Here is an 18,800-nt window from a genome sequence, read left to right on the forward strand (position 1 = left end):
ATCGATGTAGCAGTATCCCTGTAGTACGCTCTTTTAAGGTCTTCAGGGAAAAGTCCAAGAAGGGCAATAGCTGGGTCAAATGGTGGTTCCATTCCCAGCTTTCCCAGGAATCTCCATACTGCTTTCCAGATTGGCCGCACCAGTTTGCAGTCCCACCAGCAATGTACAAGAGTACCCTTTTCCCCACATCCTCGCCAGCACTTGTTGTTGTTTGACTTCATAGTGGCTGCCAATCTTACTGGAGTGAGATGGTATCTTAGGGTGGTTTTGATTTGCATTTCTCTGACTGCTAGAGATGGTGAGCATTTTTTCATGTACTTGTTGATTGATTGTATGTCCTCCTCTGAGAAGTGTCTGTTCAGGTCTTTGGCCCATTTGTTGATTGGGTTATTTGTTTTCTTATTGTTTAATTTTTTGAGTTCTTTGTATACTCTGGATATTAGGGCTCTATCTGAAGTGTGAGGAGTAAAAATTTGTTCCCATGATGTAGGCTCCCTATTTACCTCTTTTATTGTTTCTCTTGCTGAGAGAAAACTTTTCAGTTTAAGTAAGTCCCATTTGTTGATTTTTGTTATCAAATTTTGTGCTATGGGTGTCCTATTAAGGAATTTGGAGCCCGACCCTACAATATGTAGATCGGAGCCAACTTTTTCTTCTGTCAGAAGCAGAGTCTCTGATTTGATATCTAGCTCCTTGATCCACTTTGAGTTAACTTTTGTGCATGGCGAGAGGAGGGGATTCAGTTTCATTTTGTTGCATGTGGATTTCCAGTTTTCCCAGCACCATTTGTTGAAGATGCTATCCTCCCTCCATTGCATGCTTTTAGCTCCTTTATCAAATATAAGATAGTTGTAGTTTTGTGGATTAGTCTCTGTGTCCTCTATTCTGTACCATTGGTCCACCCTCCTGTTTTGGTACCAGTACCATGCTGTTTTTGTTACTATTGCTCTGTAATATAGTTTTAAGTCTGGTATCGCTATACCGCCTGATTCGCACTTCCTACTTAGAATTGCTTTTGCTATTCTGGGTCTTTTATTCTTCCATATGAATTTCATGATTGCTTTATCCATTTCTACAAGAAATGCCGTTGGGATTTTGATTGGCATTGCATTAAACCTATAGAGAACTTTTGGTAATATCGCCATTTTGATGATGTTAGTTCTGCCTATCCATGAACAGGGTATATTTTTCCATCTTCTAAGATCTTCTTCTACTTCTCTTTTTAGGGTTTTGTAGTTTACATTGTATAAATCCTTCACCTCTTTTGTTAGGTTGATTCCCAAGTATTTTATTTTTTTTTGAGGATATTGTGAATGGAGTGTTTTTCCTCATTTCCGTTTCAGAAGTTTTGTCGCTGATATACAGAAATGCCTTTGATTTATGCGTGTTGATTTTATATCCTGCCACTTTGCTGAATTCATTTATTAGTTCTAGTAGTTTTTTTGTAGACCCTTTTGGGTCTTCTAGGTATAGAATCATGTCATCCGCAAATAGTGATAATTTAAGTTCTTCCTTTCCTATTTTTATGCCTTTAATTTCTTTCGTCTGTCTAATTGCTCTGGCCAGTGTTTTGAGAACTATATTGAATAGAAGTGGTGATAGAGGGCATCCCTGTCTTGTTCCAGATTTTAGGGGGAATGCCTTCAATTTTTCTCCATTGAGAATGATGCTAGCCTGAGGCTTAGCATACATAGCTTTTACAATGTCGAGGTAAGTTCCTGTTATCCCTAGTTTTTCTAATGTTTTGAATATAAAGGGATGCTGTACTTTGTCGAATGCTTTTTCTGCGTCTATTGAGATGATCATATGGTTCTTATTTTTAAGTCTATTGATGTGGTGAATAACATTTATTGATTTCCATATATTGAACCATCCTTGCATCCCAGGGATGAATCCTACTTGATCATGGTGCACAATTTTTTTGATGTGCCTTTGTATCCGATTCGCCAGAATTTTATTGAGAATTTTTGCCTCTAGGTTCATCAGAGATATTGGTCTGTAGTTTTCTTTCTTTGAGGTGTCTTTGTCTGGTTTCGGAATCAGGGTGATGTTGGCCTCATAGAATGAATTTGGCAGAGCTCCTTCTTTTTCTATTTCCTGAAATAACTTGAAAAGTATTGGCATTAATTCTTCCTTAAAGGTTTTGTAAAACTCCGCTGTATACCCATCCGGTCCCGGGCTTTTCTTGGTTGGAAGTCTTTTGATTGCTTCTTCTATTTCATCTATTGTTATTGGTCTGTTTAAGTTGTGAGTATCCTCCTGACTCAGTCTGGGTAAATCATATGACTTAAGGAATTTATCGATGTCTTCACTATCTTCTATTTTATTGGAATATAGGTTTTCAAAATAATTTCTAATTGTCTTCTGAATTTCTGTAGTGTCTGTTGTGATATTGCCTTTTCCATCCCGTATGTTAGTGATTTGAGTTCTCTCTCTTCTTCTCTTCATTAGCATGGCTAAGGGTCTGTCGATCTTATTTATTTTTTCAAAGAACCAACTTTTAGTTTTGTTAATTTTTTCAATAGTTTCTTTTGTTTCAATTTCGTTGATTTCCGCTCTGATTTTGATTATTTCTTGCCTTCTGCTACATTTGCTGTTGTTTTGCTCTTCCTTTTCTAGGGCTTTGAGGTGAAGTGTGAGCTCATTTATTTGTTGGTTTTTCCTTTTTTTGAGGAATGACCTCCAAGCGATGAATTTCCCTCTTAAAACTGCTTTCATTGTGTCCCATAGATTCCGATATGTTGTGTCTGTATTTTCATTTATCTCTAAGAATTTTTTGATTTCCTCCTTTATGTCTTCTGTAACCCATTGATCATTCAGTAACATATTGTTCATTTTCCATGTGATGTAGGATTTTTCCTTCCTTCTTTTGTCATTGATTTCCAGTTTCATTCCATTATGATCAGATAAAATGCATGGTATTATCTCCACCCCTGTATATTTACTGAGGGTTGCCCTATGGCATAATATATGGTCTATTTTTGAGGAGGATCCATGTGCTGCTGAGTAAAAAGTATATCCACTTGATGATGGTTGATATATTCTATATATGTCAGTTAAGTCTAGGTTGTTGATTGTGATATTGAGTTCTATAGTTTCTTTATTCAGCTTTTGTTTGGAGGATCTGTCCAATTGTGAGAGAGGTGTGTTGAAGTCACCCATAATTATTGTGTTGTGGTCTATTTGATTCTTGAACTTGAGGAGAATTTGTTTTATGAACGTCGCAGCACCATTATTTGGTGCATAAATATTGATAATTGTTATGTCTTGTTGGTGAATGGTTCCTTTTAACAGTATATAATGTCCTTCCTTATCCCTTTTGATTAATTTAGTCTTGAAGTCAATTTTATTCGATATGAGGATGGCCACCCCTGCTTGCTTACGAGGACCGTGTGCGTGGTATATTTTTTCCCAACCTTTCACCTTCAGCCTGTGTATGTCTTTTCCAATCAGATGTGTCTCCTGGAGGCAGCATATTGTTGGATTTGTTTTTTTAATCCATGTTACCAGCCTATGTTGCTTTATTGGAGAGTTTAAGCCATTAATGTTTAGAGTTACTATTGATATATGGTTTGTACTTCCAGCCATGTTTGATTATTTATCTTCTTCTTTTTTTTTTTAATTTAGTTTGTTTCTCCATGGTTAGCTTTCCCCCCGCCCTCTGTCTTTATAGAGGCACTTCCCACTGATGGTTTTGGTTATTGTTTTTCATTTCTTCCTCGTGTAGTGTTTTGCTCAAGATGCTTTGCAATGCTGGTTTTCTGGCTGCAAATTCTTTTAGCTTTTGTTTATCATGAAAGATTTTTATTTCGTTATCGTACCTGAAGCTTAATTTTGCTGGATACAGAATTCTTGGTTGGCATCCAGTGTCTTTCAGTGTTTGAAATACGTTGTTCCAGGATCTTCTCGCTTTCAGCGTCTGTGATGAAAAATCCGTTGTTAACCTTATTGGTTTACCCCTGAATGTAATGTGCCTCCTTTCTCTTGTAGCTTTTAGTATTTTCTCTTTGTTCTGTATATTGGATATCTTCATAACAATGTGTCTTGGCGTTGGTCTACTGTGATTTTGTGTGCTCGTTGTCCTGTATGCATCTACAATTTGTATATCCGTTTCCTTTTTTATTTCTGGAAAGTTTTCTGTAATTATTTCTTTCAGCAGGTTACTCATTCCCTTTGATTGAATCTCTGTACCTTCTTCTATCCCGATGACTCATAGGTTTGGTTTCTTTATGTTATCCCATATCTCTTGGATGTTTTTCTTGTGGTTTTTAACCAGCCTTTCTGAGTTGGCTAGGCTCTTTTCAAGATGATATATTTTGTCTTCATTATCTGATGTTCTGGCTTCTACTTGCTCCACTCTGTTAGTGATACTCTCAATTGAGTTTTTAATTTGGTTTATAGTTTCCTTCATTTCTAGAATTATTGTTTGGTTTTTTTTATAATCTCAATCTCCTGATAAAGATGCTTAACTTCTTCTTTTATCTGTCTATGTAATTCATTTTCAAAGTGTTCTTTCACTGTTTGGATTTGCTGTCTCGTATCTTCTTTAAGGTTCCATTCCATCTGTCTAAGGTATTCCTTGAGTTCTTTATATGACCATTTTTCTGCTGACTCTAGGTCCTCCTGAATATTTAGGCTGTCCTTCATTGTTTGTACTACTTTTCTTCCTTGCTTTTTTATGCTGCTCATGTTTCTTCTTGTTCTGTTTGACTGCTGAGTTACTGTTTACTCTTATAGATTTATTTGATGGTTGAGAGGAAAGATATTAGAAGGGAAGGGAAGAAGTCACTAAAGAGAATGAGAGTAGGCAGGTAGAATTCAAGGAAGGGGGAATAAGAAAATTGAAAAGAAATGAAAAGACAAAAGAAAGAAGAATAACAAAGATTAGATAATAAAGAAAGAAAGGAAAGATGAAAAAAAAATTTTTAACAAAAATAATAGTGATAATAAAAAATGAAAATTAAAATTAAAAAAAATAATAATAATAAAATAAAAAAAATTTAAAAAAAAATAGAAACATTGAAAAAAAGTTAAAGAACAACAACAAATAAAAATTGAAAATGAAAGAAGAGAAAAAAAGAAAAATAAAGAAAAAGAAAAAAAATGATAATAATAATAATAATAATAATAATAATAATAATAATAATAATAAATGCAGTCCTAGAGTTCTATTAACTTCTCTTCCAGTAGGTGGAGCTGTGCCCACTGGGCCAAGCTTCTCCTCTCAATAGGTGGGAACCATTCACTGTGGAGCCGCTCTTTCTCCTAGACTTGGCGGGTCTCCAATCCTGAGTGTCTAGGGCCTTGTCTTGTGTTTCCTCAAGCCAGGCCGTGCTCACCTGTGGCGCTCACCACAATACTGGCTACACGCCAGGTCTACTGCTCCTGGGAGCCCTGTTTTCATGAACACCTGGGCTCACTCTCGCTGTTTGCCTCCCTCAGACCCTAAGTTTGTAGAGCTTGGGGCTGAGATCCCCCAGCGAATTTGCTTGCCCTCCTGTAGCCACGCCCCCGGTAGCTGGTGCAAGAGACCTCAGTTGTCAGCACTGGTGGGAGCGGTAGCCGGGAGTTCCGCGCCGCGAGTCCCGCACCACTCCTGATTCCCTCGGTCTGGTTATTGCGTTCACAGGAGAGCTGGGAGTGGCCCTTAAGTTTTCCCTGCTGTGTGGAGAGAGATGTCTAGGGGATTACACACCTGTCGTGCTGGTTTCAATGCAGTTATCTCCTCCGCCCGTGACGCCGTTTCTCTGCCCTGGTGATATCCCATGCAAATGGTGACCGTTTGTTCCCTTTGCCGGGTGACCAATGCAACGGGTGGGTCCTCACTGTCTCTCCCAATCCCCGTTTCAGTCCTGTGGCCACTGCCTATGAAGGCTCGGTTGGCTTTTACCTCTGTAAGTTCCTAAGGGCCGGCCAATTATTTCAGCGGGATCGTTAGTGCTGAGTCACACGAAGCAGGCGAACCGGAGCTTAATTGCTTCCGATTCGTGCTCTGTGTGTGTGTTCTGAGGGGCCCAGCCTGTACACCCCAGATCCACGTCAGCTCAGCATTGCCTAGTGATCCTGAGCAAACAGCATTTAGACAGTTTACGGCTCCCTATGCCCGCGCAGTTGAAGATGTCAGAGACTTGATCTCTCTGCGCCTGCCACCATGTTACATCTCCTCAATGCTATTCATGTTGCCCTTACAGCTTCCTGGTATAAGCAAGTTCTTGGGATTATACAAACTGCTGCTTCTGTTTCCAGTCCAGATTTCTAGAAATGAAACCCTGCCGCCGTCGCCTCCGTCTCTGGGCCGCGCTTGTCTGCGACCGTAGCAGAGCCGCCCTGGCTTCCGCAGCTTTTCAGCCCTGTGCCCGGCCCCAGGGGCCCAAGCGGCTGCCGCCGCGGCTCTCCGTCCCCCTCCTCCGGAGCACGGGTCCCCTGGCAGGGGGGTGCAGAACGACCCCAGAGCAGGCTCTGCCCAAAGGTGCAGCGGCGAACAGGCCACCGAGACGCTCGAGGCTGCAGTCCAGCCTTCGGAGGACAGGGCTCGGCACGCAGCCCAGCTCCAACCTCTAGGTGCGGCTGCCAGACAGTGTATACAGAGCCATCAAGACAGCAAGCAGAAAGCAAATGGCAGCTCCCGCGGAGTGGATTTTCGGCACAGAAACCACAGCCCCGCCAACAAACCCAATCCACAAACTCTCCCTGTATAAAAAATATTCAAAAAAAAAAAAAAGAAAAAAGAAAAGAAAAAAAAAAAGGCGGGGCACACTGAGCTTTCTTTGCCTCGGGTACTTACAATCCACTGCTGATTACACATTCAGCTTCTCCACCCGGAGCGAAGTGAAAGAGGAAGCAGATGGGAGCAAAGCGCCCGCGGCTCTGAGCAGCCAAGCGTCTCTTTTTCAATTTCTTTGTTCTTCCTGCTCCTTGGCAAAGTGGTCCGCTACAGATTAACGGTGAAATGAGCTCTAACAGACTGTGCGAAATCTCTATTAAAGCCGCTGCTTTGAGCACCACACTCAGCACTTCAGCAACCCCCGTACGCAGTGGCCATCTTTGCCGTTGGGATTTTGATTGGCATTGCATTAAACCTATAGAGAACTTTTGGTAATATCGCCATTTTGATGATGTTAGTTCTGCCTATCCATGAACAGGGTATATTTTTCCATCTTCTAAGATCTTCTTCTACTTCTATTTTTAGGATTTTGTAGTTTACATTGTATAAATCCTTCACCTCTTTTGTTAGGTTGATTCCCAAGTATTTTATTTTTTTTTGAGGATATTGTGAATGGAGTGTTTTTCCTCATTTCCGTTTCAGAAGTTTTGTCGCTGATATACAGAAATGCCTTTGATTTATGCGTGTTGATTTTATATCCTGCCACTTTGCTGAATTCATTTATTAGTTCTAGTAGTTTTTTTGTAGACCCTTTTGGGTCTTCTAGGTATAGAATCATGTCATCCGCAAATAGTGATAATTTAAGTTCTTCCTTTCCTATTTTTATGCCTTTAATTTCTTTCGTCTGTCTAATTGCTCTGGCCAGTGTTTTGAGAACTATATTGAATAGAAGTGGTGATAGAGGGCATCCCTGTCTTGTTCCAGATTTTAGGGGGAATGCCTTCAATTTTTCTCCATTGAGAATGATGCTAGCCTGAGGCTTAGCATACATAGCTTTTACAATGTCGAGGTAAGTTCCTGTTATCCCTAGTTTTTCTAATGTTTTGAATATAAAGGGATGCTGTACTTTGTCGAATGCTTTTTCTGCGTCTATTGAGATGATCATATGGTTCTTATCTTTAAGTCTATTGATGTGGTGAATAACATTTATTGATTTCCGTATATTGAACCAGCCTTGCATCCCATGGATGAATCCTACTTGATCATGGTGCACAATTTTTTTGATGTGCCTTTGTATCCGATTCACCAGAATTTTATTGAGGATTTTTGCATCTAGGTTCATCAGAGATATTGGTCTGTAGTTTTCTTTCTTTGAGGTGTCTTTGTCTGGTTTCGGAATCAGGGTGATGTTGGCCTCATAGAATGAATTTGGCAGAGCTCCCTCTTTTTCTATTTCCTGAAATAGCTTGAAAAGTATTGGTATTAATTCTTCCTTAAAGGTTTTGTAAAACTCCGCTGTATACCCATCCGGTCCTGGGCTTTTTTTGGTTGGAAGTCTTTTGATTGCTTCTTCTATTTCATCTATTGATATTGGTCTGTTTAAGTTGTGAGTATCCTCCTGACTCAGTCTGGGCAAATCATATGACTTAAGGAATTTATCAATGTCTTCACTATGTTCTATTTTATTGGAATATAGGTTTTCAAAATAATTTCTAATTGTCTTCTGTATTTCTGTAGCGTCTGTTGTGATATTGCCTTTTTCATCCCGTATGTTAGTAATTTGAGTTCTCTCTCTTCTTCTCTTCGTTAGCATGGCTAAGGGTCTGTCGATCTTATTTATTTTTTCAAAGAACCAACTTTTAGTTTTGTTATTTTTTTCAATAGTTTCTTTTGTTTCAATTTCATTGATTTCCGCTCTGATTTTAATTATTTCTTGCCTTCTGCTACATTTGCTTTTGTTTTGCTCTTCCTTTTCTAGGGCTTTGAGATGAAGTGTGAGCTCATTTATTTGTTGGTTTTTCCTTTTTTAGAGGAATGACCTCCAAGCGATGAATTTCCCTCTTAAAACTGCTTTCATTGTGTCCCATAGATTCCAATATGTTGTGTCTGTATTTTCATTTATCTCTAAGAATTTTTTGATTTCCTCCTTTATGTCTTCTGTAACCCATTGATCATTCAGTAACATATTGTTCATTTTCCATGTGATGTAGGATTTTTCCTTCCTTCTTTTATCATTGATTTCCAGTTTCATTCCATTATGATCAGATAAAATGCATGGTATTATCTCCACCCCTGTATATTTACTGAGGGTTGCCCTATGGCATAATATATGGTCTATTTTTGAGAAGGAGCCATGTGCTGCTGAGAAAAAAGTATGTCCACTTGATGATGGTTGATATATTCTATATATGTCAGTTATGTCTAGGTTGTTGATTGTGATATTGAGTTCTATAGTTTCTTTATTCAGCTTTTGTTTGGAGGATCTGTCCAATTGTGAGAGAGGTGTGTTGAAGTCACCCATAATTATTGTGTTGTGGTCTATTTGATTCTTGAACTTGAGGAGAATTTGTTTTATGAACGTCGCAGCACCATTATTTGGTGCATAAATATTGATAATTGTTATGTCTTGTTGGTGAATGGTTCCTTTTAACAGTATATAATGTCCTTCCTTATCCCTTTTGATTAACTTAGTCTTGAAGTCGATTTTATTCGATATGAGGATGGCCACCCCTGCTTGCTTACGAGGACCGTGTGCGTGGTATATTTTTTCCCAACCTTTCACCTTCAGCCTGTGTATGTCTTTTCCAATCAGATGTGTCTCCTGGAGGCAGCATATTGTTGGATTTGTTTTTTTAATCCATGTTACCAGCCTATGTCGCTTTATTGGAGAGTTTAAGCCATTAACATTTAGAGTTACTATTGATATATGGTTTGTACTTCCAGCCATGTTTGATTATTTATCTTCTTTTTTTAAATTTAATTTAGTTTGTTTCTCCATGGTTAGCTTTCCCCCCGTCCTCTGTTTTTATAGAGGCACTTCCCACTGATGGTTTTGGTTATTGTTTTTCATTTCTTCCTCGTGTAGTGTTTTGCTCAAGATGCTTTGCAATGCTGGTTTTCTGGCTGCAAATTCTTTTAGCTTTTGTTTATCATGAAAGATTTTTATTTCGTTGTTGTACCTGAAGCTTAATTTTTCTGGATACAGAATTCTTGGTTGGCATCCAGTGTCTTTCAGTGTTTGAAATACGTTGTTCCAGGATCTTCTCGCTTTCAGCGTCTGTGATGAAAAATCCGTTGTTAACCTTATTGGTTTACCCCTGAATGTAATCTGCCTCCTTTCTCTTGTAGCTTTTAGTATTTTCTCTTTGTTCTGTATATTGGATATCTTCATAACAATGTGTCTTGGCGTTGGTCTACTGTGATTTTGTGCGCTCGTTGTCCTGTATGCATCTACAATTTGTATATCTGTTTCCTCTTTTATTTCTGGAAAGTTTTCTGTAATTATTTCATTCAGCAGCCTACTCATTCACTTGGTTTGAATCTCTGTACCTTCTTCTATCCCGATGACTCATAGGTTTGGTTTTTTTTATGTTATCCCATATCTCTTGGATGTTTCTCTCGTGATTTTTAACCAGCCTTTCTGAGTTGGCTAGGCTCTTTTCAAGATGATATATTTTGTCTTCATTATCTGACGTTCTGGTTTCTACTTGCTCCACTCTGTTAGTGATACTCTCAATTGAGTTTTTAATTTGGTTTATCATTTCCTTCATTTCTAGAATTATTGTTTGATTTTTTTTTAATAATCTCTATCTCCTGATAAAGATGCTTAACTTCTTCTTTTATCTGTTTATGTAATTCATTTTCAAAGTGTTCTTTCACTGTTTGGATTTGCTATCTCGTATCCTCTTTAAGGTTCCATTCCATCTGTCTAAGGTATTCCTTGAGTTCTTTATATGACCATTTTTCTGCTGACTCTAGGTCCTCCTGAATATTTAGGCTGTCCTTCATTATTTGTACTCCTTTTCTTCCTGCTTTTTTATGCTGCTCATGTTACTTCTTGTTCTGTTTGACTGCTGAGTTACTGTTTACTCATAAATTTATTTGATGCTTGGGAGGAAAGATATTAGAAGGGAAGGGAAGAAGTCACTAAAGAGAATGAGAGTAGGCAGGTAGAATTCAAGGAAGGGGGAATAAGAAAATTGAAAAGAAATGAAAAGACAAAAGAAACAAAAACAAAACACACACAAAAAAGTTAGAAAATAAAGAAAGAAAGAAAAGAAAAAAAATTGTTTTACAAAAATAATAATGATAATAAAAATAATGAAAATTAAAATTAAAAAAAATAATAATTATAATAAAATACAAAAAATAAAAAAATTAAAAACATTAAAAATTTAAAGAACAACAACAAAAAAATTGAAAATGAAAGAAAGAAAAAAAAAGAAAAAGAAAAAAAATGATAATAATAATAATAATAAATGCAGTCATAGAGTTCGATTAATTTCTCTTCCAGTAGGTGTAGCTGTGCCCACTGGGTCAAGCTTCTCCTCTCAATAGGTGGGAACCAATCACTGTGCAGCAGCTCTTCCTCACAGACTGGGCGGGTCTCCAATCCTGAGTGCCTAGGGCCTTCTCTTGTGTTTCCTCAAGCCAGGCCGCGCTCACCTGTGACGCTCACCACAATACAGCAGCCAGGTCTGCTGTTCCTGGGAGCCCTGTCGCGCTGGTTTCAATGCAGTTATCTCCTCCGCCCATGATGTCAGTTCTCTGCTAACGTGGTATCCCATGCAAATGGTGACCGTTCGTTCCCTTTGCCGGGTGACCAATGCAACGGGTGGGTCCTGACTGTCTCTCCCAATCCCCGTTTCAATCCTGTGGCCACTGCCTATGAAGGTTCGGTTGGCTTTTACCTCTGTAAGTTCATAAGGGCCAACCAGTTATTTCAGCGGGATCATTAGTGCTGAGTCACAAGAAGCAGGTGAACCGGAGCTTGAATGCAGCCGATCCGGGCTCGGTTTGTGTGTTCTGAGGGGCCCAGACTGTACACCCCAGATCCACATCAGCTCAGCATTGCCTAGTGATCCTGAGCAATCAGCATTTATACAATTTATATCTCCCTATGCCCGCGCAGTTGAAGAGGTCAGAGACTTGATCTCTCCCCGCCCGCTGCCATGTTAGATCTCCTCAATGATATTCATGTTACCCTTACAGCTTCCTGGCATAAGCAAGTTCTTGGGATTATACAAACTGCTGCTTCTGTTTCCAGTCCAGATTTCTAGAAATTAAACCCTGCCGCCATCGCTTCTTCCCAGGGGCCACGCTCAGGGGTGCCGCGCTCGTCTGCGACTGTAGCTGTGCCGCCGCCCGGTGCCCGGCCCCCTGGGCCCAAGCGGATGCCTCCATGGCTCTCAGGCCCCCTCCTCTGGAGCACGGGTCCCCTCGCAGGGGGATACAGAACGACCCCAGAGCAGGCTCTGCCCGAAGGTGCAGCGGCGAACAGGTGACCCAGGTGCTCAAGGCTGTGGTCCAGCCTTCGGAGGACAGGGCTTGGCACGCAGCCCAGCTCCAACCTCTAGGTGCGGCTGCCGGACAGTGTAGATATAGCCATCAAGACAGCAAGCAGAGAGCAAATGGCGGCTCCCGCGGAGTGGATTTTCGGCCCAGAAACCGCAGCCCAGCCAACAATCCCAATCCACAAACTCTCCCTGTATAAAAAATATTAAAAAAAAAAAGTCGGGGCGCACTGAGCTTTCTTTGCCTCGGGTACTTACAATCCACTGCTGATTACACATTCAGCTTCTCTGCCCAGAGCGAAGCGAAAGAGGAAGCAGATGGGAGCAAAGCGCCCACGACTCTGAGCGGCAAAGCGTCCGGGAGCCAAGCGTCTCCTTTTCAATCTCTTTGTTCTTCCTGCTGCTTGGCCTTAACTGATTAATTGAAGGATATTTCAGGCTATTTTCCTAATTTTACTATACTGATGTAAGCTAAGATTTTGTCCATATTTTGACATGAAAAAGACCTATTAAAATCTTAAGTTTACTTTCTTAAAGGAAGGCTTTTATTGCCTAATGATTCTTATTTTTTAATGCAAGGATTAATTTTGGTGAATAAATTCACATCCTCGATTAAACACTAAATATATTAAACTACTGACTTTGATACCAATTTTGACAATTGTTCTTGGAGACTAAATTTGATTGATTCAAAGACACTGTTGATTCTTTCGTATTTTGTTTGTTGGATAATTATGAGATTTATGGAAAGTTAAAACAATTAAAATTTGGGAGAATATTTTATTAGGACTGAGGTTCTCCAAATTAAAGTTGTATGTTAATTTTGAACAATAAAGGTTACAAACTTCAAAAACTCATTGATATTATATAAGTTCTCTGACTGGACCTATTATCTATAAAAATATGGTAAGATTTATATACTGCTCCCTACACTGGGAAATAACCTTAATCATATTTTCTAAAAGACAATTAAGAGATACCTATTTAAAGGATAATATTCTAAAATATTTTAAGACCTCAAAAAGAGATCAAGAGCTCTATTAAATTGTTAGAATGGATCAACTAATCTATATTAAACAATACAATAATCAATAAAAGGTAAATCTATTCTTATCATTTAATTACTTATACTAGTATCTATAACTTAAACTGATGATACTATGGTTTATGACAAGCCTTTACTCAATTTTATTAAATAAAGAAAAGGGGGAGAATAGGACTCCAGAGACACACACTAGGTCTTACAAAATATTTTAAAATTTTTTCTTAAATTGTTTTATTGAGAGTCTTAATGTTACAGAACACGATTCAGTAAATTAAATCAGATTTCAAAGGAGAATTTAAACCAGTCATCATGATAAAGACTAAGAAATCTAGCACAAGAAGGTAAATTTCCAGCTACAGAGTTTATAGCCATGTAGCTTCATGAGCTTGTCAGGTAAGTAAAAATTATGAAAAGATTTGTATGGACCCATTTCCCAGGTCCACCTTTAATGTACATTATAGAAAGTCCACCCATGAAACTAGATTAATTGTACTGACTGTAATGGTCAGTCATATGTTGATCCTATGGGAAACAGGCTGTCTAGGAGTATCTTTTGAGAAGAAGATAACAGATGAGGAACCTAAACCAGCTAATTATGCTAGTCTTTAGTGATTAAGACTATATCTGGACAATTGCAGGAAAGATTATTAAAATAGACTTTTCCAAGAGTATTTACATTACTGAAAGACCTAATTAATTCCTTAAATGTGAGAATTAAGAGAAAGGATAATAAATATGCTGTAGCCTATAAAAATATAACTTACTGTATTATTAGTTATTACCAGCTAATATTTCAGAGCTATAATATGCTGAAGTCAATATTCAGGCTTTGAAACAGGTGTATGTCAATTAACCAGACCTAGGCAAGCTTTGGGTCTCATGATCCCTGAAGTGACTACTTTAAATATTATTCCTTGCTTTTTCAATTACAGTCTTTGTGGCTATATCTTAAAACTTACAATGTACAGGTTTTCTTAATGTTTGACTTAAATTACTTCCAAGATCCTTCATAGTCAGATAAGTGCTGATTGAAGGATGAGAACTAGATTATAATGCTCTAGAAGACAATGAAATGAATAATTTTAATGAGCCCTTTGCTGTATGGTTTATGGAGAGGCTTAAATGCCATGCCAATGAAAGTGTCTATGTTATTATGGCCAAACGCAATGCTTCCCAATAAAATTGGGAAAAGATTAAGAATCTTCTGATAAATGTTTGGCAAAATAATAATAATAATAATAATAATAATAATAATAATAATAATAATAATAACCTGGATCTTCCAAGTTGATTGTGTTATTAAAATGTTTTCTACTAGTTCCTTTTGGGTTTCAATAGCAGATCATGATGAACTCCGACCAAGAATCCAGTGACTGAAAGATAGAATTCCCCAGTTACTTTTTTATATTAAGAAAGAGGGAATATGTGGGAGGCTGCCATGTCATGTGACCAGTGTTTTTCCTCTCCTGATTGGTTGAGGCACTGTCAGTCACTTTCAGTGATGTGGCCACTTTTAAGTAACTGAAGATGGTAGCCCCGATCTTGAGGGTAGAAATAATGTAACCAAATGTCTCTTCAGGTAGGTGTGCCTTCCTGCAGCCCCATGGGTCAAGCTATGCTCACCTGTTCCTTTGTGTTATTACCCCTTGCCCTGTTTAGGATAGAATGTTCCATGGAAACTCCTTTTGTGTGTCCCCTTCCCTTACTCTGCCCTTGTGTGTGGCCTTCCTAAATGGCAGTCAACTTGCTGACAGCAGACATCATGAAGCTACACTCAGCCCTTTGAAACCTGACCCGTTGCGTCATTTGAATGGTTTCTCTTCAATAAAAGGGGTCACCACATGCTCCCTCACTCCCTCTTTCTGTGGACCCTTAAGGTCAGAGGAGCTGTCATAGCACCCCCAAAGAAAAAGGTATTTCTGTCTCTTGTGGTTATTTCATGCAACCCAGTTCCCTTGGAGTGACTCCTGACTGTTTTAGTAGTGAGCAATGAGACAACTTTGATTTTTCCAGCCACTCAATCATGACATGGCTCCAGAGAGCTGATTTGTCCCTCCATCCCAAACATTTAAGTGCTCTCCAGCCAACAGCCCTGTGTACCTGGTAGAGGCCAAACAGATTATGTTCCAGATCTTGGAAGAAGCCATTTGTGGTGTGGTACCTCACCAGAGAGCTGTTTTGCCAGTTCTCCATGGGGCTCTTGTTGGGCACATGCCAGATGCCCAGGTCCACAGCCTGGATGTCATAGTAGCCAGGGTTCTGGAAAGCAAACAACACTGAGACTGACCATCCCAGAAGATCCCACAGGGGCAAAAGACACACATGGGCTTTCTCAGCTGAGCTGACAGCTCTGGGCTCCAGGGGGACAGATGGCCAGCCATGCTCACACACAGCCATCTCCAGCAGATCATGCCCCCACCACCACCCCGCTGCCTAATGGCCTTGTGGGAGGAAGCTGGGATGCAAGGCATGTGACTATTTCTCTCTTCTGCTCCAGCCCCATGTCCTCAGCCTGCCTCCCAACCTCCCTCCTGCATGCTGTGCCCAGCCACACTCAGGTCCTCACCCTTTCCCAGTGGCACCCACCTTGTAGTCATCACTGGTGGCCGCCTCTGCAGACCCGAAGGTGTTGTAATGGCCCAGTTGCTGTCCCCCTCTGGGTAGTTGGCTCTGTTGCCCTGCTGGCTGGACCACCGATCACCCACTGTGCACTTCCCAGCCATGTTGTTCTCGTGCACACTGGCCACCAGGGTCCAGCCACCACCCGCAGAGGTCATGTCACAGAAGGTCTGGTAGATGACACCATTCTTGGCCCGGAGGAAATATAGGCCATTTGTGGAGAGAACCAGCCCAGAGCCTCCCTATCTGGGAGCTCATGCCATCTCAGTACCATGACCAGGACAGCTCTGGGAACTAGAAACATGGCCTATGGGCTCCTCTCCTGAGTCCTGTCACTATGCATCCCTGGGTGTAGTGGAACACCCCCAAGTTTGAATAACACAACCTACTGACTGAGGCAGAACACAGAATTATCCAAGCTCTCAGCTGCAGTGACAAGCTGAAAGTTATTGGGAGGTGAGGGAGTGCTGGTAGGTATAGGAAAGACTTCAAGTATTTGCCTAAGCATGCACAAGGACCTGGGTTCAATTCCCAGCACTACAAAAACAAAGAAGAAAAGATGACTGTTTTAATAGAATATTGCTTTTGGTGAACTTAGATTCATCATCATTGGCCAGTGAATGTCAAAACAATTCAAAATGTACCTGAGACAGGAAATTGACAGTATGTGTGTCCACCAAGAGAGAAGCTCCACCCCACCTCACTCCAGCCCAGCATCTGTCTCTAGTGACTTGGTTATACTTTCTTATTTTTAAAAAAGTAAGCTTTTCTACACACCCACACACACAACACACACACACACACACACACACACAGAGAGAGAGAGAGAGAGAGAAATATAGAACCTAATGAATTACAAAAAAGCAAATACCTGTATCATATTATTCTGGACAAGAAATAAAACTGTCAGTACCCCAGGAGCTTCCCATATGCTCCTTCCAGATTATAAAAACCTCTCCCTTCCACCTTAAAATAATCATGTGCCTAATTCTTTTGACAATCAGATTCTGAACCCTCACCATACTGTGAAAGATATTATAGATTTATAGCCAGGCATGGTAGCACACACCTTATGTAATCAAAGCTACTGAGGTAGACAAGGCAGTAGGAGTTCAAGTTGGAGGCCAATCTGGGCAACCTCATGAGACTCTGTCTGAAAATTTAAAAAAATTTTAAAGTAGGACCTGCTCTGAAGATGGCGGTGAATAGAGTGCGTCCCCCCCCCACTGTACCGCGTCACTGCACAGGTGATTAGCGAGTTTAGAACGGCAAGAAGCTATCTTGTTAGGAATTTCCAGCAAAATTGGGGTGCACTGAAACCTAGAGGAAGGATTTCAACACCCGAGGATCAGTTACTGCAGCTCAATCGCGAGTGAACCGTGCACCTGGAGATTCAGGCTGATTGATCAGCGGCCCACCCCGTAGCCAGAGCCTGTGCGCTGACGTGCCAGCAATGCAGAGAAACGGTGCTATGGATTCTTGGGGTCCTGCCAACTGTGCCCTCACAGTGCTCCAGGCTGAGTTCTGGGTTTGAGACGGGGGAGAGAAACAGTCCAGATCTGCCCTCCACACCAGACACCCCACCGAGGAAGCCAGTGGCCACCATCTTGGAGAGCTGACATCACCATCGCCAGTTTCTGACAGATCCGACCCCATCGCAGCAAGTTCAGCAATAGAACAGGTGTGTGACATTTAGCCCTTCTCCAATACAGCGGGGAAATTGCATAAAATCTCTCCCCGGCTTTCCGGGGGCGTGATTATCAGAGTGAGCATGAATAGAGGCGTGGGGTAGGTAAAGGCACCTGACCTCCAACTCCCCCATCCCACCAGCTGTGAAAACAAAACCTGTCTTGCCAGCTCCCGGAGGAGTGGCTATCGGAGGGAATCAAAACAATAGGGGGCCGTCAGAACATCAGATAATGAAGACAAAGTTTATCAACTTGAAAAGAATATAGTCAACACAGAAAGGATCCTAAGAAATCATGAGCAATCCATCCAAGAGTTATGGGATGCCATAAAAAAACCAAACTTGAGAGTCATTGGGATAGAAGAAGGTATAGAGGTCCATAACAAAGGAATGAGCAACCTATTGAATGAAATAATCTTAGAAAACTTTCCAGAAATGAAAGATGGGATGAACTGCCAAATTCTGGAAGCCTACAGGACCCCAAACATACAAAACCGTAATAGACCAACTCCAAGACACATTATTATGAAGATATCCAACATACAGAACAAGGAGAGAATATTAAAAGCTATAAGAGAAGGAGGCAGATTACATTCAGGGGTAAACCAATTAGGTTAACAGCTGATTTTTCATCACAGACTTTGAAAGCGAGAAGATCCTGGAACAACGTATTTCAAACGCTGAAAAATAATGGATTCCAACCAAGAATATTGTATCCAGCAAAATTAAGCTTCATGTTTGACAATGAAATTAAAATATTTCATGATAAACAAAAGTTAAAAGAATTCGTAGCCAGATAACCAGCACTGCAAAGCATTTTGAGCAAAACACTACAAGGAGAGGAAATGAAAAAACAGCACCCAAAACTAACAGTGGGAGGTAACTCAGTAAAGGGGGGGAAATAACCAAAGAGGAAAAACAAGCCAAATTAAAATAAATAAATAAATAAATAAACTTGACTGGAAGTACAAACCATATATCAATAGTAACCCTAAATGTTAATGGCTTAAACTCACCAATCAAGCGACATAGGCTAGTAACTTGGATTAAAAAAAAGACCCAACAATACACTGCCTTCAGGAGACTCATCTGACAGGAAAAGACATACACAGGCTGAAGGTGAAAGGTTGGGAAAAATCATACCACTCATATGGTCCTTGGAAACAAGCAGGAGTGGCCATACTCATATCGAATAAAATCAACTTCAAACCTAAGTTAATCAAAAGGGATAAAGAAGGACACTATATACTGTTAAAAGGAACCATTCGCCAACAAGACATAACAATTATCAATATGTATGCACCAAATAAGGCATTCCCTCTAAAATCTGGA

At 40.2% G+C, this 18,800-nt stretch overlaps 1 pseudogene; it reads right to left on the minus strand.

Moving 5' to 3' along the window:
* Positions 1 to 17,437, minus strand: part of LOC114082150 (intelectin-2-like) — a 28,510-nt pseudogene extending 11,073 nt beyond the window's left edge.
* Between the last annotated feature and the right edge of the window lie 1,363 nt (positions 17,438 to 18,800).

This window comes from Marmota flaviventris, chromosome 10 (assembly GCF_047511675.1).
Source record: "Marmota flaviventris isolate mMarFla1 chromosome 10, mMarFla1.hap1, whole genome shotgun sequence".
NCBI classification, from domain to species: Eukaryota; Metazoa; Chordata; class Mammalia; order Rodentia; family Sciuridae; genus Marmota; species Marmota flaviventris.